Source organism: Hyla sarda, chromosome 7, assembly GCF_029499605.1.
Source record: "Hyla sarda isolate aHylSar1 chromosome 7, aHylSar1.hap1, whole genome shotgun sequence".
NCBI lineage: Eukaryota > Metazoa > Chordata > Amphibia > Anura > Hylidae > Hyla > Hyla sarda.
Genome location: NC_079195.1, coordinates 104,467,290 through 104,492,535, shown reverse-complemented (window position 1 = coordinate 104,492,535; position 25,246 = coordinate 104,467,290). Strand labels below are relative to the sequence as shown.

General features: G+C 41.8%; 1 protein-coding gene and 1 long non-coding RNA gene across 14 annotated transcripts in view; one reads left to right on the top strand and one right to left on the bottom strand.

Annotated features, from left to right (window-relative positions):
- Positions 1–20,745, top strand: part of LOC130282244 (uncharacterized) — a 44,862-nt gene extending 24,117 nt beyond the window's left edge. Inside the window, exons 2-3 of the long non-coding RNA XR_008846302.1 lie at positions 493–604; positions 20,635–20,745. This is a non-coding gene — a long non-coding RNA (uncharacterized LOC130282244). The remainder of the gene's footprint in view (positions 1–492; positions 605–20,634) is intronic.
- Positions 1–25,246, bottom strand: part of MYPN (myopalladin) — a 346,898-nt gene that overhangs the window by 92,852 nt on the left and 228,800 nt on the right. The gene's annotated exons all lie outside the window — the stretch shown is intronic.

Sequence of the window (25,246 nt, the reverse complement as noted above, 5' to 3'; positions counted from 1 at the left end):
ACTGTACCGCAAATTAACAACTTTTGTACCATGGCACAACTTTATATGTAGATATTTAGTAAAATTTGTGGTGCAAAATATGGAGCAAGAAATTACTTCAACAATAACAGAATAACACTCAATGTGCTATAATGCGACAGTGCTTTTTCTACTGCCCAGCCATCAATCTAAAGTCTCACATTTGTCATTATCCTTGTTATCATATCCTTAATATGGTGCCATGTTCTAACATAATCGTATATACGCAGGTCAATATACAAGAGAATATTTGAAATACTCTCTAAAATCCCAGAATGTGATTTACTTCAGAATGCATAGCAAAAAAATTGGAGTAAAAAAAATTGGAGTAAAAACTATTAAGAAGTTACATGCATAAATAAACTTGTAAAGACAAAATAGTTGTTATTATAACATCATTTAAAAAACTTAATATGCATGGAGCTGTTAGAAAAATATTTGAATATTATTATTCATTTTTACATCTTATACCAGTTGCAACTTGAAGACAGGAACAGGCCAACTGTGCAAATTCCCTTTCTCTGATATATGAAGACATCTGCTGTAAGCATAAACTTGAGATGACATATAGATGAAAGGGAGCAAGGTAGATGATTATTTTGGCAGCTTGAGTGCAGTTACGTTAAGCATGTAAATGTTTTCTTTTTTGACTAATGATAAGACATAAACTGTATTCTTAAACTTACATTACTGAGAGAGCATCTACTTTCTTTTTTTTTATAAGAATCATATGAAGGCAGAAAGATATGTCCCTAAATGTGCAGATTTTTTTCCCTAACTATGCCATGTGCAAAAAATAAAATAAATAAAAACAGATTAAAAAAAAGGGATATGCCCTTTGTCATAACAAATATGTATATATGCTTCTAGGTAGGTGTAAATTGCACTATGGTTTGGCATACTTCTGCATTGCTAACATAACCTCTTATGGATAATCTAACATAACCTCTTATGGATCTGCAAGTTCAGAGCTCATTGGGTGTTTTCTGTGAAGGTATGCTCTCTTTTTCAAGGATACACAAGTTATCAGAGCTCTAGCCCAGTGTTTCACACACTTTGAGATGGGCCTTAAATGGGGTTATCCAGGAATCTAAAAACAGAGATAAGATCTTCCAAAGACTGCTCCCTCTCTGTATCCAGGTTGGGTTTGGTTCTGCAGCTCAGTTCCATTGAAGTGAATGGAGCCAAGTTATAATATCCCACCAAAAGTAGAGACAGACAGGGATCAGTCTTTGAAAGAAAATAAGTCTGTTGTTATTCATATGTAACCCCTTTAATGGTAAGGCATCCCTCAGCCTCTCACACATATTAGATTCAGCTGAATAGTCCCACTGTCCCAGGACATGGCACTACAGTCCAGGCAGAGGTGGTCTACCTCCATTTGGTATAAGAGTAAACTGGATAGACCAGGTTGATTCTTTTCTGCTCAAAATATTCTAGATTCTACTGTGCAGATTTCTACAAACACAGGAAGCTGCAATAACATAAGCAAGCTGTTGACTGTTGTGGTAAGCAGCCATGTTTATCTAATGTTGCAAAACTTTTTTAACTTACTTCTTGTGTCTAAAGGGGCAGGGTTTGGAAAAAGGAGGCTTTGGGCTAATTGTAGGAATTGTAGATATCTGGGGGGGGGGGCACAATGGGGGATTTTTGACAAGGAGCATTGTAGTTGATATCAGAGGCACTGTGACCAACACTTATTACAATGAAAAGGCATGAGAAGCCCTCCTTTTGGATTTATCACTTTTATCCCACTTATGGCCGTGCAACCTGGAATGCAGCTCATACATCTTTTCAGGGGGATACTGTACAGGCATTGTTTCCCTATACATACCAGTTCATTAAATATGAAAAGGACTTTTAATATTACAACCATATTCCAATGGAGAAATCTATTCTTGAACTCTTGAAAATATATAAACAAATGCAAGCCATTCTGTTCAAGAAATATAAATACCAATTTAATGCCAATACCAATTTAATCTATCAACAAATATAACTATGTATATAATAGAAAATATGATATAATAAATAAAATGTGATATGAAATGTTAATACCTAAATGCAACTATACTGTATAAGGAGTCATCAAGGATTTTCATGACCAAGACAAAAGGATATACTACAAGAACTTTCAAGGTCATGGAAAACCAAGATGAATGTTAATATTCATGTTGGCTTACAGCTGGTATTATGATATTCCTTACTGTATAAAATACTATAGTGTACAAAGAAGACAATCTAGACTATCCACTCTGTTTTAGGTTATAGGTTATCAATACAAAAAGCTCATATGAAAACACAGAAAGCTGCTTGAGCCTATGATCCTATAGTTGTTTAAAAAAAAAATTATGAAGACTTCCTCAATCAATCTTTTTAATGGTCAAAAAATAAGTATTTTGTGATATATGTATGCGACATGTCATAAATAACAGCCTGCTTGGGGATATCCCAAGAACGGAACAGAAGTGCTGTCTACAGATGGATTACACCATAACAGGCCAGATCATTGGACTAGTGGTAGTCAACTAGGATAGTCAACTAGGATAAGATGCCTGATCGCGGGGTTCCCGCCACTGGGGACCCCCGTGATCTTTGACAGTTGTCATGCCCCCTCCCATAGTGACCTCACGCTCCGCCCCCTCCCATAGGCTTGCATTGAGGGGGTGGAGCGTGACATCACACGGGGCGGAGCCGTGACGTCACAATACTCCGGCCCCATGATCGGCAATCCTCAGACCTGGAGCGAACACGCTCTGGGGACTGATGGTAACGGGGTGCTGCGTCAAAGATCACGGGGGTCCCCAGCGGCAGACCCTCGCGATCAGGCATCTTATCCCCTATCCTTTGGATAGGGGATAAGATGTCTTAGTGCCGGAGTACCCATTTAAGAAAGGCTTCATTGAGAAGTTGAAATGTTGCCTCTGAATAAAGGTAAATAACCTTTACACATTTTTTAACTGAACACAGAGTGCAACCTTTCTATTTGATGTTGTCTGAATGTCAAAACATTAAAGATTCATAAAGTGAGCACCCAAACCTCCTTACACAGAGCTGTTCTGTGTACGTTCTTGGTTTGATCTTGCCAGTTAAGTAATAATATTTTTTTCACATGGGTGGTTTAGTCCAGTAAACTTACTTTTTTGCAAAATGCTTAGTATGCCATGGTGGCATTATAAACATAATTTTATATTTATGAGTATGAGAATGCCCATGCCAGCCTTGGTCCACTGAGTGGATTCAAATTAACACATACATACTTACTCTATTGAAGTGAGTTAGAATATTGATATGAAAATAAATTTATTTTGGAAAGAGACAATGCATCTCAGTTGCCTTCATTGTCCACTGCTGTCTCCTCTGTGCTTTAAAAGATGAAACGTTTGTGTTGATTTGTATGAACAGAGCTCTCTCCTCTAAAGGGGACTCTTCTCCTCTACAGTGCTTTTGTAGTTTTGATTTGAATAACTGGAATTTACAGAATTTTCAAAAGCAGTCTGTAGAATGTAGATGCAGCAGATGTTTGAAATGTTTAGATATTTTATAAAAGACAGAAGTTCTAAGGAACCACTATCACAGCATTCATCATACATGATGGAGAAAATATTGCTGCATGCAGCAGAAAATTTCATGCCAAAAATGGCAGACACCATGCCAGAACCTGACTGGCTCTGTTATAAATCTATCGTACAGAAGATCCGGAAGAATTCCACAAGTCCCAAACAATATGCAAAGCAACTCTGACTCATAGGCTCTTAATGTAACTACACAGTTCCATTGGTGTATAGTTCCTCTACCACATAGCTCTTTAGATGTAATTTGTTTGTGACTATTTTGGTTAAATGACCAGTTAGCAGGAATTCTGGACTAAGTGTTACCAGTTAAATAAGAGTTATACTTGTGCGCATACATACTTTTGTATGTACATCAATAAATAGATTAACTAATTAATACTTAACCTATAGCCACTGCACATATTAAGGAAAACATAGTTTATTATTCCATTACTAAATGTACTTTGTACCTGTACCTTATCCCCATTACGTATGAATTGGTCGCAATAAACAGGATTTCAATTTTAGGAGATTGGTACCATGATTTAAGTTTGCAGACCCTAATACAACAAGAGAAAAAAAAAGTTTACATATGACTGTGCAAACACAATGTCATACCCAGAACACAGTTGCTGTCACCAAGTCTAAGCCATCCCACATTTTTTCTTCCAACACAAAATCTTTAATTAGTTCACGTATAACAGGTGCCATCTCTCTTGTGTTACTGTCACTCAATGACATTTGCAGGCTTAGCACTGATAAAGGTAGGAACAGCCACATATTTGAAATGACAGCAGCTCATTGGCATCGTGTCATATCTATTAAAGGGAAATATTCACCTGCTCGTGCATTTTGTTGAACGTGGAGTCATGAAGTCTAGTATAAGGAACATACTGTAAACTTCTCTGTGGAATATGATTATGGATATATGTGGCCTTGAAAGAGTCTGCTACCTGGTATGACTCTTAGGGAGCAGAAAGTTTTTACCAGGCAATACTTTGTTCTTAGTTAGCTGTCAGACATAGCAGTTTGCAGGAATCTATGACCTGTAAACAGTCTTTGGTCTGGGAAAACATGGAAGCCACTAAGCTGATGGGTATAGGCGGCTGCCTCCTGAAGTCCCGTTGAGAAGAGTGAAACATTGAGCCCCTAGTAAGCAATGATCACGGGACTCCCCAGTGAGAAAGTTCTTGCAAGAATCACTGGAGCCGCCTACATTTTTTTTCGAAAGGCTTGATGCCTTACCATCAAGACCCCAGAACACATAAATAGGATTCTAAAAGGTACAAAACATTTAATTCTGTAAGCAGGTGATCAAAACCTCAAGAAAACTGTGGCATAAAATTGTAAAGAGAGGAATAGGTCAGATACAGTGTTGTGAACACGGACTAGAATGAGATAGGGAAGGTGGTTGTAACCCAAACAGAAGAAACAGTGGTACTGTAACATAACTGCCTTTTTTTTTAACAATTGCGCTCAAAGATTGTTCTAGAAAAAACTTAAGTTCATGGGAGGATGTGAAAAAATCAGGATCATTGTTCCAGCAGAACTTATAGGGTTAGTCTACCTAGTAGACGTCATCAAGCAATGGACATCAGAGGACCACCTTGTAAATTTCAAGATGGTGTGAAGAGAAAGCCCTCTTGCTGCAGCTTTGGATGCAGCTGCACCTCTCCCAAATACCAGCTTCCCTCTTATTACCTAGAATCCATCCTCTAATGCTGTTAGGTAAGGCTTTGTGAAGGGGAGTTCTAGAGATGATTAAGAGATTAGTGATCTTTCCTTTGTGAGGGGTTGATATATATATATATATATATATATATATATATATATATATATATATATATATATAAATGGGACTGTAAGGTATCAACTAGAAAACAAGATGGTTCAGACAAATCTCTAATAATATCCAATTCTATGGGAGCCTCTTCAAACTAGGCTGTTTTAAATCTTTCAGGGTTAGATGGAAATCTTGTGGCGTTGTAGTCAGCCAAGGGTCATGGATGTAAAAGAGGGTGAGCTTGGCAGTCCTTGCTGTCATGGCTAGAGCTAACTTTGCATCTAGCTCTCTTAGTGAAAGAGTAGTCTATCATGTGAAACTAAGGTGGCGTAAAAGTACTTCTATTTACCATGTGGAAGAGGATTTAGGAAGTATAGTTTGAGCTGTCATAGCTCCTTTTAACATCTTGTTGTCTGTCAGGTTATGAATCAAAAAGTTCAGAGCTAAACCTAAAGTCTTGAGAGCATTGGAAGTTATACACCATGGAACTTATAATTTAAGTAATCTAAGTATTCCAAGTCTAAACTGCGAAGATTGCCAAATTATTATTGTTTATTTGTACACCATTGTTTGAAATCAGAGATAATAGATGTCTATTTCTAGTCTTGAGTTTGAGGGATTTATTTATCAACAAGTTTCCTGCATGAGATAATCCACTTTAACTGTGGAAGTAGAAATGAGAGATCTCTGGAACCTTGAAAGGAATCTGCAGTGAGACCAAGCTTCTGACCCTGGGTCAATGTGCATAGTATAGAATACCATGGTTTTCAGTGCCTAACCGCGTAACAAGGACTAGTCAGTCTACTCTGTCTGTTTTTACTTTGTATAAAAACCTGAGACAAAAATAAATGGAATAAAAGCGTATAGGTTCTCTAGATGACCTCATGGGAAGAGAGCACATGCTCTCCAGGCACCCTGGGTCCAGGTTCTCGGCAACATTTTTTGGGTGTGACAAGACATCACTGACGCAAAGAGGTCAATGTCTCTGGGTCCGATTGTTTGTTCCATGTTGGCAAGTAGAAATCAGTGGAGAGGCACAGTTGAAAAAGACATTTTGTTCCTGGATAGTGCCTCATTGGAGTGGCTGGGTAAATACTGAACTCCCAGATCTAGATTGTGAGCCTGAGCCCAAGATTAGATCTAGAGCTTCCATACATAGGACCTTGACCCCCTATTTTGTTGACATTTGCTGACTGGGATTGACTTGGACTCTTTTAGAGACTGGTCTCTTAGCTTGGATAATTTTTGCTCTGGTGAGCCCCAGGGTAGAGGCCTGCATTGGGATCCCGCGGGACCCAACCCAAAACATGCGGGTGGTTAGGAGGCTGCTGCAGGCAGGTGCGGGTGGTCAGGCGCTATGCCTGCTGGTCCTGCAAAATCCCACACCACCGCAGCAGCCTCAGTGACTAAGCCCCACCCTCCACTTACAGTCACCAGTTAAAGGGGTACTCCGCCCCTAGATATCAGATCGCCATTCCTCAGGCTAATTCCTCCCGACCACGGGGACGGAAGATCGTGACGTCACGACTCCGTCCCCTCAATGCAAGTCTATGGGTGGGGGTGTGACAAAAAATATCCAAGTCCAAAACATTGTGCATTTTTGGTCACTTCGTATGCCATAAAAAAATAATAAAAAGCGATCAAAAAGTTGTACCAATAAAAACTACAGACCACAGTGCAAAAAATGGGCCCTCATTCATCACTGTATACTGAAAAATAAAATAGTTGTAGGGGTAACAAAAGGACCATTTTAAGCATACAAATTTTGGTGCATGTAGTTATAATTTTTTTAAAGTAGTAAAATAAAATAAAACCTATGTAAATGAAATAAAACCTATAAAAATGTACTACACACACTGCTATTCATGGGGAGTATGTGCAGAGCATTGCACCTTAGTGTCTGTACATTCCTATGTTAATGGGAGTGGGCAGGATTGGACAAACGTTTTAGCGGGATAGGGGCAGGATTGGACACAACAATGATGCGGCAGCGGGTGGGAGTGGAGCAAACACCCTGCCGGAGTAAGCCGGTTTGGTCAAAAAATCATCGGGAGCGGAATTGAAAAAACAGGGTATCTAGAGGGAATCCTATCTAGAGGGAATCCTAGAAAAATCAGGTATAGGAGAAAGAACCGATTTTCTGTATTTATAGATAACCCCATGTCCGTAAGTAGAGATAGGAGGATGTCTCTTTGTGACAACAGTTCTCTCTCTTCTGAGTGGAAAACAAGGAGATCATATACAAGTATAAAAGGCACTTTATTGCTATAATTCTTAGATGAGAGATAACTACTCTCATGAGCCTTAAAAAGGTGTAGGGTGCATTAGATAAGCCAAACACCATGAAGTTCCAGAGGAAGTCTGGTCTTTACAAAATTGAAGGAGATTTTGGTGTTTTGGATTTATGGATATGGCATGGAACGCCTCTTTCAAGTCTATTTTGATCATGTACATGTATTTTTCTAGTAGGAGCCATTAGTCTGTGATGTTTTCCATACATGGAAACGGCTTTGTTTCGGAAATGTGTTTAGGAATCGGACATTGAGAACAAATCTCAGGATCTGTCTCAATTGGAGACTGGAAAAATATGACTGATTCAGTTCTTTTTTTTATTAAAAAGGACTGGGATATTTTGCTTTGTGCAAGCTGGCACGATCAGCTGTGTTTAGGGCAGTGTTTCCCAACCAAAGAAATTCAGCTGTTATAAAACTGCAACTTCCAGCATGCCCAGCCAAAAGCTGTCAGGACATGATGGGAGTTGTAGTTTTGCAACAACTGAAGGAACTCTGGTTAAAAAAAACACTGGTTTAGAGTCTGTGAGTGTGCTAAATGCAGGCTACTGTAAAACTATTGGAAATGTCAATCAAAGGGGTATTCCAGGATTTTTTTTATTTGACCATGCTAAAGGGGCTGTAAAGTTAGTGTAATTCCTAATATAGTGTCCGTACCTGTGTTTGTTGGCTGATCTTGCAATTCTTATGTGATCTTTGCCCTGATATAGTGTCTGTATGTGTCTGTGGTATCCCGGTACCGGATTGTATCCGTTACCTTGTGATGAGGTCCCCAAAGTCAGAGTCCCTAGGTACAGATGGAGTCCTCATCTATAGCGAGCCCCTTGTCACCCCTTCAATAGTTGAAATTATTCACATTTAATGTGTAAATATGTAAATAAAGTATATTTACCTTGTTGTAACATCGCAGGACCTGCGGGTCACGTGATGCGTTCCAAAACTCTGTGGTTTATGGTTCAAGGACCTTTGGAGGAAGTCAGGTGATTGCCCACCATGCATTGTAACGGTGAGTGACAGCTGACTTGGACCAATCCAAAATGGCCCTGCCCATATAAGGGAGTGGCGGCCATTAAGTGCTCTCTTTCCTCGTGAACTGCTGATAGAGGAGGATCTGCGCAGCTGTCGTCAGCAGTGACTAGGCTCAAGCCTTGCGGCAACGGCCATCTTACAGAACTGTGAGTTATTTCAATCTCTCTTAAGTCTGCAAGATCACCGGACCTAAACAGACCCCTAAATCCGGACGGATCTCTGCATCATCCCTAATTTTAATCACCTCTTGAATAAGCTAATGGTCCGCGGCATCTGTCAATCACTGCCGTACTACCTAGAGACTGTATTGCTAAGACTGTTGCTGTTAATTGGATGTACTGCAAGTACTTCATTAAAGTTCATACAAGTTCAAGTTCATCTCTATTGTGGACCTTCATTCATTTAAGCACGCACCTATCGTTTTTGGGAAGGGTGGTGATAGGCCGAAGATTTACCTCAGCGTATTAACCCTCACCCTGGCGTCATGAGTGACAGGGGTTAAATTAACCCCTCATCTACTGAAGCAACACCTCAACTACACTACACCCCCGAAGGCCTACATTTTTTGGCGTCGCACGAACAGGATTCGGGTGTGTGCCTACTACTGTTGCCACTAATGAAAGTGTACTCCCCCCAAGTAACAAACTTTATTCATGTGCTGTAAACCGTGTTGTTGTGTACGGGAGCGGTGTCCGTGGTGCACCATACAAGGGGGCCACGAGAAAAGTAAGGGGGGAGGCGAAAATGTATCTGCAACTAAGATGTGTAAACTGCGCAATGAGTTCATGCTGCGATCCTCTGGTTCGGTCAGCACAGGCTGAGCTAAACTGCTGCCGGAAAAGCGTGCGAAGAAGGCCCACGCTGCGCCACGCCCCGCCCCTGGGCGTGGCTGCCAAGTTGCTGTATCATAGCCGAAAGGGAACTTGGAGATACAGGAGTCGTCTCTGGAGGGACCGGAAGTCGGGGCTGCACCGATGACGTCCTTCCTGCCGGCCGCCATTTTGGGGAAGCCCACTACAAAAGACGCCACGCACAGCGACCTCTTCAGTCTGCACAGGGAGCCGAAGAGTACAGACATGGCGGAGAGCAGTATTCCACGTGGTGAAGATGGCAAAATGACGCCGGAACAGCGGAAAGTTGTGGCAGTTGCAGCCCGACTTTTCCAAGAACTTGCTGACCGTCTGCAGCGGTTGTCATTAGACGAAGAGGGGGCCTGCAATCTTCCCCCACTGCCTGATGATGACGACGATTGGCCAGAAACACCTCCAGCAGAGAGCGCAGGGACACCTGTTGGTGCATCGTTGGTGTCCCCTCACCACAGAACTTGGGGCTCGTGGGCTGAGATCCCATCAGAGGAGTCTGCAGTGAGTACCCCACCAGAGGCGGCCTATTCTTCCTCCTCCTGCCCTGAAGCTAACATTCCCCTATTTGATCTGCCAAGTGCACGACCGTGCTCACTGAAATTGCTGCAATGGGTGTTTGGAGATGAGCCGGAGCTGATCGAATATATGCACAAGGTACTTCAGCCAATACCTGGGAAGCCCCTCCCACCAATCCCAACTGTACAAAGAGAAAGGGCCTATCAAGAAGCCGAGCTGGCTGAATTGATGGAAAAGTTAAAGGCCCGACAAAAAGAATTGTATGCCCCTAAGCACGTGCATTTGCCTCATGAAGAAAAAGTGCGGTATCAAGAAAATACCAAAGAAATGGAGGCATTGTACATACGCAGATGGGATCACCCCCGAGAAGGGGAGGAGCCATTGGAAAGAAGAAGAGCAACTGTGGCCAAGTTTGACAAGGTCAGAGGTTATGGGACACTTCTTGACTGCCACACTGGGCAGACCATCCTCGTAAACTGGCGATCAGTACAAAGGCCATATCAACACAAAAAGTTCTACTCCCTGGAGGTGGGTGAAATTGTGGAGTACACCCCCGCCCAGAGCCTTTGAGGGGAATGGGCTGCTGCGGTCACAAGACCAACTGCCCCAACACAGCTTCCTTTCAAGTATTTCCCATCAACTGATTGGGAGTCTGATCCCTTTAACTTGAGGCCGAAATGGCCCGCTCCTAAAGCCTCCATCAACGTACCAAAGGAGGAGGAGCCTAAACAGCAAAGATCATCTTCCGTGTCCAGCCAAGAGCCAAGTCCTGAACAGGATCAAGAAAGTAGGCCAAAGTTGCGGCCACCAAAATCAGTACCTAGGCCCTCTCAGAGCCATGAGAGTTCGCCTGTTCCTGAGGTACCGACCAAAGGGTCATGGATCCATCCTAGTTTGGAGATGGTGCTTAAGACCTATTGCCCCACTTTGATTCCGGCTAGTAAGCCTATGGCCTCTTTGAATCCAACTATCAACCGCTCCACCCTCACCAGTGTGGTGTGGCAGAGCTATGTTAATTCTATACCTGCCCCTATTGTTGGGAGGTACAGAGGAACCAGGAGAGGCACAACAAGAGTGAGGAAGAATATCCTCTAAAGGACTTCAAAGTAATGTCTTGTTGTTTTATTAACCACTTTTGTTTTACAGCATCCAAGTTCAACAATTGTGCCTAGCAGGACTGTGCTAAGATTGTTCCAGTTCAAAGTTCAGCAACGTAACCACTAAGCTTTGTGCCTGACTATTAAGTCAAGAGACTCCTAGCCAGTAGGAGATTCATAAGGACTGTACCCGGCTGATTTGTGGTACGGCCGTGTTTTCCTTTCCCTTCCCATGAACTCTTAGTGTAAGTGGACTGCTGATCCTTACACGCCAATTTGTATATTTTCCCATGAACCCTTAGTGTAGGTAGACTGCAGATCCATTCTGCTAAATGTTGCACTTATCAGGTGTATGCGCCTGAACCTTGTTGGAGTGTTAGTAAATGTATAATAAAAATGTATATGGTTCTTGTACACAAGGAAGATAGCTTCATGTCTGTGTACATAAAAAGTAAGTAAAGGTTGTACACAGAAAATTGCCCGCTATATGCACGTGTACACCAACACAAAAATTTAGATAATACTTGTACACATGTACATACAAAGGTATAAAAATGCTCAAAGGTGTTGTAGTAGTTACTCAACAGGTGACACCTCGGCTCCTCCGAGGGTAGTATTATTGCTGTCGCCAATCGCTAGCACCTATCTCAACAGAAATAATAGGGAAAATTACCCTTAAGATAGTACTTGCATACATAGTACTCTAGACTACTCACTTAAATGTACTACCTCAATCTATCTCAGTACATACACAAAAACTAAATATATCTCACATTTCAAGAAACACTTAGGAATTGTAGACTATTGATATCCCAATTCCTGCCACTGTTAGGTACTCTCATATTTCTCTTATCTGTATTACATGTGTGAGATGTTCTACCTGGCCAGTAGGTGCTCTTGCGGGTATAGAATTAAACAACTAGTTCTAAAGTTAACCTAGGTAGGTTATTTTTTAAGTGCTCCAGGGGTAAATAGCGTGTAGCCGATAGACCCTAGCAGCCAATCTTACTGTGACCTAGCTTCCAGCTAGCCAGTATACCTTTCATGTACTAACAGGTAACTTATTGTTGGCAAAAAGAAAAAATGTGTGAGATAATAAAAAAAAGTTTTAGTCAGCTTGAAGCTAAATGTATAGAGAGCTGTACTAATGTCTAGTTAGTCTCATGTATAGAGAGCTGTACTAATGTCTAGTTAGCCTCGTAAAATGTGTAGAGAGCTAAAACAAAATGCTTTAGGAGCTAGCAACTAAATGTCAGATAGCTGCCTAATTGTATAGTAAGCTTAGGATGTGTAGTAAGCTTAATTAAAATGTCTAAGAAGCAGAAACTAAAGGTATAGATAGCTTCATAAAGGTCTAGATAGCTTCATAATTGTCCAGGAAGCCTGTATGATTGTCTAGTAGGATTACTAGTCTAAAAATCTTTCAAATGCCTAGAAAAATATCTAGTGGGTTTAAAAGTACCTAATGTGTATAAAAGTTTTGTCAGGATATAGATTCTGTCTAGTTAGCAATCCTGTTCTACCTGCCCTAGTTCCTCTGCCTTAGGGGACAGGCGTCGGGGTCGACTTATTTTAAGTAAGGGGGTTTGTAGTATCCCGGTATCGGATTGTATCCGTTACCTTGTGGTGAGGTCCCCAAAGTCAGAGTCCCTAGTTACAGGTGAGGTCCTCATCTATAGCTAGCCCCTTGTCACCCCTTCAATAGTTGAAATTATTCACAATTAATGTGTAAATATGGAAATAAAGTATATTTACCTTGTTGTAGCATCGCAGGACCTGCGGGTCACGTGATACGTTCCAAAACTATGGTTTATGGTTCAAGGACCTTTGGAGGAAGTCAGGTGATCGCCCACCATGCATTGTAATGGTGAGTGACAGCTGACTCGGACCAATCCAAAACGGCCCTGCCCATATAAGGGAGCGGTGACCATTAAGCACTCTCTTTCCTCGTGGGCTGCTGATAGAGGAGGATCTGCGCAGCTGTCTTCAGCAGTGACTAGGCCCAAGCTTTGCGGCAACAGCCATCTTATAGAACTGTGAGTTATTTCAATCCCTCTCAAGTCTGCAAGATCACCGGACCTAAAAAGACCCCTAAATCCGGACGGATCTCTGCATCATCCCTAATTGGATAACCTAATGGTCTGCGGCATCAGTCAATCACTGCCCTACTACCTAGAGACTGTATTGCTAAGACTGTTGCTGTTAATTGGATGTACTGCAAGTACTTCAGTAAAGTTCATACAAGTTCAAGTTCATCTCTATTGTGGACCTTCATTCATTTAAGCACGCACCTATTGTTTTTGGGAAGGGTGGCGATAGGCCGAAGATTTACCTCAGCGTATCAACCCTCACCCTGGCGTCACGAGTGACAGGGGTAAAATTTACCCCTCATCTACTGAAGCAACACCCCAACTACACTACACCCCCAAGGCCTACCACATTCACTTTTAGCAGCATACGAGTGTTGTCTCAGCTTTTCTCAGGTTGCAGTGTGGCTCGAGACATTACATCACTAGTCAGGTGTTGAAAGGGAGCCTGTCTGAGCTTCAATGGGTTGGGCGATTGCTGGGGGGGAGAGAGATCATTCTCCACAGGGCTGCATGGAATTGTAGTTTCAAGCAGTACAACATGCAAGGCAGTTTGGCTTCGCTGCAATGAGTGGGGTGGCTCATGTGTAGAAGGGAGAAAAGTGACCTTACACTTACAAACAAGGGATCCCGCGACTTGTAGTTGGAAGGAAGAAACTCCAGCAGGAAATAGCCATTTCACAAAAAAAAAAAAAAGCAGCGTTATGGTGGACTAACAACACAGCCATTTAGCCCAAAGGCAAGCATGGAATCTTCCTAAGCACCTTCCTAAAGTCACCTTATGTTGGATAACCCCTTTAATTTGAAAACTGGAGAAATTCTGCTCACAGTAATCAATTACTGCTCAGCTTTCCTATCTTATTGAGCTCTGATAAAATGAAAGCTGAGCTGTGATTGGTTGCTGTGGGTGAAATCTCTCCAGTTTTTCTCTCACACATTTTGATAAACAAACCAGGGCCATTAATATTTATTATGACTTCAATTTCAAACATGGTAATAAAACTGATTTTTATTCTTACACAACATTAAAATGAACATTTCTAAGCATGTATGTAACTTGAAGTTACTAAAACCCTATTCAAAATCAGGAATAGGACCTATGAACTTTAAATGTAAATTACAATACTAGTATTCCTGGGCAAAGTACTGTGGTCACCCAAGGTATCAGTAACAATGTGTGACTGCAACATATACATATCATACATTTATTATCCTAAATACACATCCAATGATATAACAAAACAGGTGTTAAAGCGTATTTGTCAGATCCAACAAAAAATAAATAAATTAATACGTAACTCAGTATCTAATCCTGGCCATGTACATCACATTTTTGCCTCTATCGACTATATTACAAAAATACCTCTTTTCATTGGCTCACAGTGTTTGAAATCCTCCCAGTGTCCCTCCCTTGTGGTGGTGGGAGGTGACTGGTGCCTCTGCTCATGCAGCCTTGTCCATAAGTAATCTCTTGTCCATGACTCATGGACAAGCCTGATTCTGCTGCAGAACTGGTTAGTGTCCGAGTAGGTGTGGGGACCCCTAGCGGTGGGATTTTCAGGGGCCGTTTACTTTACTAAATATTCAAAAAAATTTAAACAACCATATAACAAAAGGTCTTTCATTTTCATCAGTAAAATATATATAACATTTTTGGATCTGACAGTGCCCATTTAAGTTTCATCCATGCCTTAAACAACCAGCAAAACTACATTTTTCCCTCCCCAAACCTTCTTGTCCTATTGTCTGATTAGGACCCTCCCTCCACTTAGACCCCTGTGCAGCTGTATGTCCACCACTGAAAATCATGCGCACAATGATGTCAGGGACAGGGGTAATCCACACAATATTGTTAGAGCTAATGGATTAGACTGAAATGATATCACCGTCCAGAGACTTAAATAAACATACCATCATAATACAAGGGAAATGTACATAATGATGTCATAGCACACAGGTAAAGAACACTGGAAAATGTGTCCCTAACTTTCCAAAACAAAGTATACACATATTGGAACTGCAATTGTTTTCCTTAAATTTGTACTGTTTTCATTTACATTTTTCTTTATTCGTCATGTTATACAAGGTACACAGACTAAAAACAATTAAAACATAGGAAGGGGAGAAGAAAAACCCACCCCCCTCCTCAATCACAGGGGTGATCCCAGATGGCTGAGACCTCCCTCATGGGACACCCAGGCTCCAACAGTAACTCAGAATAAAGATCGATATTCCCTATGCAAACCAGTGCTGGGTGCGAAATGTCATTTCCGTAAGCAGAGCCGTGGCCGAGCTGGGGCCCCATATGGGAAATCACAGGGGGTTTCAGTGGTCGGACTCCTGTGATCAGACACTTATCCCCTATTCTGCGGATAGGGGATAAGTTGTCCTGCACTGGATTTCTTCTTTAATATTGTATGGTTAGGGACCATTGTATATTACATTCACCTACACTGTACACATGCCACTAACACTTTGGACACACATCATATCCAAAGAAAATTTTCTTTAACAGGCAATTAACAACCTGTACACATACTGCTCACACCACCAACAAACTGGCCACATATCACTTATCCCACTAGCACACTGGACACATGCCACACATACCACTGGTGCAAACACCACTTACACACTAGACGCATGCTACACACAATACTAACATAAAAGGGTACACAAAGCAGCAATTTATTCCAAACATATATTACATTCACCCATGCTGTACACATGCCACTAACACACTGAACAAACATATCTACAGGAAACATAGCTGATTACCACACTTTAAAAACCCAACTAGCAGAAAGGACACATGCCAAGCATTCTTCTAACACAGCAGGCCTGCCTACTCCAAGAACACACTTCTGACATGCTGCACAGCCCACTAACACATTGTACACATGCTGCACACACCACTAGCACATTGGGCACGTTTGTAAGAAGGTATGAGAAAAACTGACAAAAAAACAAGAAAAGGAGCAAGTGTTTAAGTTCTCCCATTGTTGATGGCATTCCTCTAGTTTGTGTTTGCACAATAATCTTCACATTTTTTGTTTGGAGGGCACTGCAAGTGATGGAACTGTTAAGCTCATATATCTGGCACTGCTGGGGTTAAGCTATCTACGACTAGGGTCTGTGGTTGCCAGCAATCAACTATTGTATCTGCTATTCGCTTGCTAGGTGGTGCTCTGCGATAATAGGGCAGTGTTCATATGGCAAACAATACCGCAAAGAAGAAATGGTTAGAAGCACCATGTTGCAGAAAAATATTCTTTTTGTATATCTTATTGTAACAGCTTACAGATTCTCATAGCGGGTACAGCCAGTGCAGGGGGAGGGAATGTGCGGGGAAGCTCCTGAGACAACGACCATTGTAGTTTTTCAGGTCTCAAAATATGCAGACATCACCATGTGCACAAAGGGGGAGTAACATATACACATAATTAAAAACACATGACTGATGACAATACTGTAATCTTATAAAAAATATACTAAAATCACTCCTGTCATTGAGTCATAACGGACCTAGGGATTGAGTTTTCAAATTTCAGTTGTGTGGATGTCTTTACTGGGAGCTGCACTTACCGCTCTTTCAAGCCCTAAAATTTGCTGGCATTGAAAGAGTGGTAATTGCAGCTCCCGATGAAGACATTCACACAACCCTGTCAAAAAGAGAAATTATATGGATTTTGAAAACTAAAGCCCCAGGTCTGTTAGGGCTCAATGACATGAGTGATTTCAGTATGTTTATATAAGGTTACAATATTGTCATCAGTCATGTGTTTTTAATTATGTATGTAGTTACTCCCCCTTTGTGCACGTATATTAACGCTGGTGATGTCAGCAAGTTTTGAGACCAGAAGAAGCGCCCTAGCAGCAGGAAATGGTCATTGTCTCAGGAGCTCCGCCACACATTCCCTCCCCCTGCACTGGCTGTACCCAGGGGGGAAAGGGTTCCAAGAGGTGACTGATTAGATGCAAATAGGCTTCATGGAGACTCCCTCATGTTCAATTTCCCCATTGTTCAGTAGAGACCATTCATTTCAGTGAGATGTTGCCTTTGTTGGACAAAATCAGTAGTAAAATGATATTTCACAATTTATTTTGGCCACATTACATCCTGCAGACAAATGCCATTAGCAATGATATTGCTATATTTGCCAGATTTCTTGTGTAGGCTGCTGAATATTGGGAAGTAGATTCCTGGCAGGACATAGTCTGAGACACCTTTCCACCTCTAGGTCCCAGCTGCATAGATGCAAAGCCATGTCCCTTTCAAACACAAAGCCCCACCAAGCCCCACCATCATTAAGGCTCACCCATTACTGCCATGCCTAAAACATTTTGCCCTCCCCAAACCTTCTTGTCCTGTTGCTTGAGTAGGACCCTCCCTCCACTTGGGCCCTTGTGTAGCTATTTGTCCGCCACTGGGAATCATGTGCACATTGATGTCACGGAACAGGGGTAATCCACACACTATTGTTAGAGCTAATGGATTAAAGTGAAATGATATCACAGTACAGAGATTTAAATAAACATACCATCATAATACAAGGGAAATGTACATATGATGTCATAGAGCATAGGTAAATAACCCATTCTTTTACATCCACTGGAAAATGTATGCTTAATGTTCCAAAATAAAGTAAACACTCATTGGAACTGCAATTGTGTTCCATAAACAGTAAAATAAAAAAATATATGATGGAGAAAAAAAAATATGTACACTCTTAGGGGACCCTTGTTATATTTCCAACCAATTCTTATGATGGAAACCACTTAAAGGGGTACTCCGCCCCTGGCATCTTATCCCCTATCCAAAGGACAGGGGATAAGATGTTAGATCGCCGCGGTCCCGCTGCTGGGGACCCCGGGGATCGCCACTGCGGCACCCCGCCATCATTACTGCACAGAGCGAGTTCGCTCTGTGCGTAATGACGGGCAATACAGGGGCCGGAGCAGCGTGACGTCATGGCTCCGCCCCTCATGACATCACGGTCCGTCCCCTTAATGCAAGTCTATGGCAGGGGGCGTGACGACCGCCACGCCCCCCTCCGATAGACTTGTATTGACGGGGCGGGCCGTGACGTCACGAGGGGCGGAGCCGTGACGTAACTATGCTCCGGCCCCTGTATTGCCCGTCATTACGTGCAGAGCGAATTCGCTCTGTGCAGTAATGACAGCGCGGTGCTGCAGCAGCAATCCCTGGGGTCCCCAGCAGCTGGACCCTGGCGATCTGATATCTTATCCCCTATCCTTTGGATAGGGGATAAGATGTCTAGTGGCGGAGTACCCCTTTAATGGTATTCCTCATATATAGGGCCCCATGATAAAAAAAAAAGCACTTTACCAAGTTGTATTTTTTTATTCTATAATGCTTTATACAGCGATATTACATACAGAAAACCCCTATATATGCCATTCAAAAGGAGGCATAAATGGCTTACGTTGTGTAATGTTGGCTTATAGATACTTTGCTGTATATGTCAGGAGTATACTGTAAACAAACACCGTGGTTGTAACCTACATTGCTTTATGTCTCTAATTTGCCTGTATCCATATCCTATTATTGCACCTTTTAATGAAACAGAATACGAAGTGATGATCTTACAGGAGTATATGTTTGTTCCTTGGTTCTCTCAACAAAGGAAGAAAATGTGATTTTTTATTCCTATATAAACCAGGAACATAAAACAACTGATTGGTAAAGGATCCATAACTTTGTACCCCACTAACCAAACTGATATAACATAAATGGTATTGGGGAAAACCCACATAAGCAATCGTTAAGCCACCACTTCGGTTAATAACCAACCATTTTTTACAGCATATCAAGTAATTTTATAATTAGTCAGATGTCATTGTTTTAGCAATATACAATAATACATAGAATGATTAACAATTGTCTTTGTTCATTGGATTATTTGCAGTTTCAAAAACACAAAAACTTTAGCTCTTATCATCACATGAACGTTATCTTTGGTCATCTGAACACACTGAAGCCTATTGGTATTTTTACAGTGCTGACTAATATTCCATGTTCACACAGGCAAAAACCACGTGTATAAGTTCTGAATTAAACATGTGGTCCAAAGACCAATTCGATTTCTGTGTTTTTTTTTTGTTTTTTTTGGGGGGTAGGTTATCCACTGATACACGTCACTTTATACGTTCTGTGTAACAATGTGCTCCTAATAAAGATTTAATTGCACATAAGATTATAGAGCATTACCGCGATGGACACTTTTCTGTACAAGTTCCTACATTTACATCAGTGACGATTCACACTGGTCAGTGTTGTGGATGAGAGGTGATTAGGGGGTGAGCTTCCTAAACCACTATGCATTTGTTTATTGCACAGCCAGAGTGGGCCCTAGAAAAATACACAGTTTGAAGCCAAATTCATATGGTTTTTAAAGGGGTACTCCACTGGAAAACATTTTCTTTTAAATCACCTGGTGCCAGAAAGTTAAACAGATTTGTAAATTACTTCTATAAAAAAAAATCCCAATCATTCCACTACTTGTCAGCAGAGAACACTGTGGTTAGACAGAAAGGAAATGTAAAAAGAAAACAACTTCCTGTGTATTATACAGCAGCTGATAAGTACTAGAAGGATTGGGATTTTTTTTATAGAATGAATTTACAAATCTGTTTAACTTTCTGGCACAGTTGATTTTAAAGAAAATGTTTTCCAGTGGAGTACCCCTTTAATGCAAAAACAGTTTTCCAACAACAGCCACACAGATTTTGTGCATGTGGACATATTCATTTTTTACTGCAGAAAATGTACATGAATAAATGTAAATGGCAATTCTAAATAGCTCTGTTTGATGATGATGGAAGTGCTGCTATTTTAATAAAGGCTGCATTACCTAGGCCACACATCTGCTGCTGTTAATCATGGCTCTGTTGGAGAAGGAAGAGTACAGAGTCCCCAGGAGCTCTGCCCTTTCCTATACGACCACTGCAGCTGTTATGTACTCTAATCTACAGTGCAAATCACATTGGGCTAAATATAATCGGCAGGGTCATTTTACACAGCCAAGTACAAAGTCAGTCTTTATTAAAATAAAAAAGAAGAGTTATATTTTGGTTGATAATCACATTAATCACACTAATATTGCTAACAAGTAGCAATTGCACTGAAGGGTAATATGTTTGTGCCTAGCACCAAAGACTGCAAAGTCTGCCAGGGAAATGCTCCAAACCTATTACAGTGTATTTATAAAAAGGGTTTCTTAGTAAGCTTACAGTACTATCACTAAAAGTATCAGTTAACAAGTGTACATGACCAGATTCTTAAAATGATATTTGATAATAGTTTATTACATTTTCTTCTAGGTGTAGATGCTGTAGTAAAGCCACATATATATTTTTTTCAATATTTACCTAGATATCTGTGTGAGTCTCCAGCGCTGGCTGTTTCCTTCTAATCGATATTGTCCAAGGGAAAATGTAGGTGAAATGATACAATCCTTATTGAACTGAGCAGCTTATCCAAGAGGACAAGATGTGATATCCTGAAATTTCGGTAAAATGATTGTGTGTAGCTGAGTCAACCTGTCACCACTGAAGAAGCAGCATTTGTCAGTGGCAGGTCCTGTGTTATTTTGGGCACTCCACACCATGTGCCTACAAAGCAATTCACCTCATTGGACAGAAAAAGTCCAGGCAAGTGCCCGTCATTCCTGCAATAGCTTGTTTTAGTAGAGAAATATGCTGTCTGTCTGCTTCATTTCCTAAATATTTTCCTCCACAAACACTAATTAGTTACTTCCACCTCTATTATTTAATTGGAAAAGGAATAGTTTGTAGTTGGGATATTATTGTGACACCTGTTGTTTCAGAAGATATTTATAAACCTTGGTTGTTTTGTTAGATTAACCCTTCAAAGTCATCTCACTGCTGTTACTGAACCCCTAAGATTCCTCACCATGATTCACAGCTACTTCTTATTTTCTCCTTTTCAGGGGAGGGACCAGAGCTGGGCCATTTGCCAGTAGTACACGCCTAGCTACTTCCTTTCCAATCACATCACAGCATACACTTCTCTCTGCTATGCCATAACATGGTGATGGAGGCCAATGGTTAACAAAGTACAGTTCTAGATTGCATGTGGAGGAAAAGGTAGCACTGGGTTTGCAAGGTGCTATGTAAACAAAAAGGTAAAAAACAGCAGACTCACAGCAACGAAAGGGTTACACTAAGCACTGAGCTACTACTATTGCTGTAGAGCTAAAGGAAGTAGGGAGTGGGAGATCCCACTGCAGCACTGTGGAAATGCTATTTACCCAAGGGGCAGCTGCCCTGAGAATTATGAGTGGTCAAAGATGAGAGAGAAGCCTTCAATGGGCACTGTCAGATTCAAAAACTTTTAGTATGTTGTTACTGATAAAATAAAAGACCTTTTGTAATATGATTGTTTAAAAATGTTTGAATATTTAATAAAGAAAAAGGCTCCTTAAAATCCCTACACTACAGTTCCCCATACCTTCTGGGACACTAACCAGTCCTGCAGCAGCATCAGGCGAGTCCATGAGTCGTGGACAAGAGATGACTCATGGACAAGGCTGCATGAGCAGAAACACCAATCACATCCCACCACCACAAGGGAGGGACACGCCCCCTTCCCCAGAGAGGATATATAACACTGTGAGCTAATGAAAATGAGGTATTTTTATAATAAATATAGGCAATGGAGGCATAAAGATTAGGTGTACAGGGTCAGGATTAGGTACCGAGTAACATAAAAAAAAAAAAGTATGTGTGGGATCTGACAGGTACGCTTTACATTTACATTTTACATTTACAATTTTACATTTGTTTTGTTTGTTTTTTTACTGTAAATTTTTATTGAAGAATTTTTGTTTCAGTAATATAAAGAACAAACCAAACAATCTTTTAGGGATAGCAATTCCACAAATGAGTATAAGCCCATAACAAGATCGCCACACAATGTGGCAATACTGCCATAATCATTACACAAAAACATAAAACAAGGAACAGGGGAAGAGGGAAGGGGGAATGACAAGAGGACTGACGACAAACAAAAAGGTCGAACCAAGAGGGGACATATAGAAAAGGAAGAGAAGAAGGTCAGGAATAGAGAGAAAAGAGAGAAAATAAAAAGAGAGGGTCACGAGGTCCTCCTAGCTGTGAAATTATCCCAGGGGGCCCATATAGAGAAACATTTTGGGACAGTATTGTTTAGAGAAGCAGTGAGATATTCAAAAGAGCGAACCTCCTGCATCCTTGCTCGAAGGTCATCATCAGAGGGGGGAAAGGTTCGCTTACAACACTTCGCTATCAGGGTCTTGGCCGCCAGAACAATATGGAGAAAGAGCTTAAATTGTGGTTTGGACAGGGCCTTAGAGGACAGGTGAAGCAGGTAAACCAAATGGTCAAGGGGAACAAAGGCTCCAAGTACCCCCAATATCAACCCCCTAACCCGGGTCCAAAATGGGATTATAAGAGGACAGGTCCAGAAAATGTGGAAGGCAGTACCCAGACCCACCCCACAACGCCAGCACTGAGGGGGGACAACCGGATTCAATCTATTAAGCAAGGCCGTGGTATAATACCAGCCCATGAGTAACTTATACTGCGTCTCTTTATAGGCCGTGCATATGGAAGCCTTTGAAGCCCTTTCCCATATCACATGCCACTGAGGGAGGGTAATAGGAGTACCAAGGTCCTCCTACCAACGACTCATGTATTTATGGGAGGGGGGGTGGTCAGGGTGGGGAAACTGTAAGAAATAATAAATACTAGAAAGAAGACCCCGTTGCAAAGGTCCACCTCTGCACACTCTCTCAAAACCTGTGGGGAGTGAGGCCCTCAGAGAGGCTTGTTTAGAAAGGAAATAGCGACAGAGCAGAGTATATTGAGATTCCTCAGAGGCCCCCAGTTCCCAACGGGAAGCCAACTGGTCAAAGGGGAGCAGTATCCTAGTACAAGGGTCCACTAGGTCTGCCCAGCAAAACAAATTCCGAGATCCCCACTCCCTAACCATGTCAGAAGTCAAGCCAGGTGGGAAGTCAGGATGGTAGAGGAAGGACTGCAGAGGGAAGAAAGAAGAAAGGAGACCGAAGCGGCGGAAACAATAAAAGTGATGTAAATGTTGTTCTGTGTGTTCTAAATCAGTAGAGAAACTGTATCCGCAATCCACTTCTTCCCCATGCTCCCTGTTTTCTTTTTATTGTATTACACAAGAAAATTTTTAGCGACTAAGGAGGTTTGTGAACCAAGTGTATGGGAATGTAAAAAGAGGGGGAATACAGCCAGGTTTGAGAAATCATGCTTCAAGTATATGCAATGACTGACTATTATTACTTGCCTTCAGAGGCATAAGGAAAAGAGATTGGGCAAGCATCTAAATGTTGCTCAGCCCTTAAGAAAGTTTTTCGACAATATATTGTGGCTCTGGCTATGGATATGCTCAGAAAAGTGGGTATTCAGGGCCAATTTTGAACCAATATGGTGAGAACATATGGTACTCTAATCCCATGGCCAAGAAGATCTGTACAGCAAACTTTCTGCCTTTTACTTCTCAACTTTATAAGGGCAGACAGCTGGGTGAACCCACTTTTTCCTCTGCTCTTTGACCGTGACAATTAACTGCAGAAAACCTGATAAACGGGGAAGAGAAGAGGTGGACCCCCTATACAGAAGTCATATTACAATTTAATCTACCTGGCAGTCACCAAGATGTTTAATGAATGAAAATCCTCTCTTTTGTACACTCTTTGCTCAGTAACCTAGAAAGAAAGACCCCAAGCACATCCTTAGGGTAAGTTCACATTGCTGTTGTGATCGGTTCTTTTTTTGCACCGAATGACCCCAAAACAGGTCAGAGTACAATGTACTCCACCGGGTCCCGACAGATCCTATTGGCTTCAATTGGGTCCATTGGGATCCAGTATTTTTTTTCTCCGCTAAACTCCCATCATTCCGACAGACCTTCCGACAGAGCTCCGTAAAACGGAGCCTGGTGGCAATGTGAACGAGCCCTTAGATGACCTCCTGGGTTCAAATTTTAACACAGACCAACCTCATGGGTTCAAAGTCAGCCCAACATTTACAGGCCTATATAGGAAAATTCAAAACCTCAGGAAACACAAATAAATAGTGCTTTTCGAAAGTAGACCCAGATGCTGTCAGATTCAAAGAGCTCAGAAAAAAACATTTAGAGGCTTGGACTCAGGTCAAAAAACATATTGTTAACTAAGGAACAGTCAAAAAAAAACTTAATATAGTGCAAATTATATCTTTTAGATTCTCCCTCCCTTGAAATACAAATAACCTAGTATTTGACAGTGTGAACCCACAACTCAATTCAAAGGGTACCTTTTACGTTGAAAAAAGCAGAGCGGTTCTACCTGCTCGTTTTAGCAATCAGTAGGGCTCTTTGCACCCAGACACCCCCCCCCATCAATCAAAACTTATGACATGTCAGAAGTTTTTCAAATTAATAGACACCCCTTAAAGGGGTACTCCGCCCCTAGACATCTTATCCCCTATCCAAAGGATAGGGGATAAGATGTCAGATCGCCGCGGTCCCACTGCTGGGGAGCCCCTGGATCGCCGCTGAGGCACTGCGCTATCATTATTGCACAGAGCGAGTTCGCTCTGTGCGTAATGACGGGCGATACAGGGGACGGAGCAGCGCGATGTCATGGCTCCACCCCTCGTGACATCATGGCCCTTCCCCTTAATGCAAGTCTATGGCAGGGGGCGTGATGACCGCCACGCCCTCTCCCATAGACTTGTATTGAGGGGGGCGGGCCGTGACGTCATGAGGGGCGGAGCCATGACGTAACGATGCCCTGGCCCCTGTATTGCCCGTCATTACGTGCAGAGCGAACTCGCTCTGTGCAGTAATGACAGCGCGGTGCCGCAGCGGCGATCCCAGGGGTCCCCAGCAGAGGGACCCCGGCAATCTGACATCTTATCCCCTATCCTTTGGATAGGGGAAAAGATGTCTAGGGGCGGAGTACCCCTTTAAA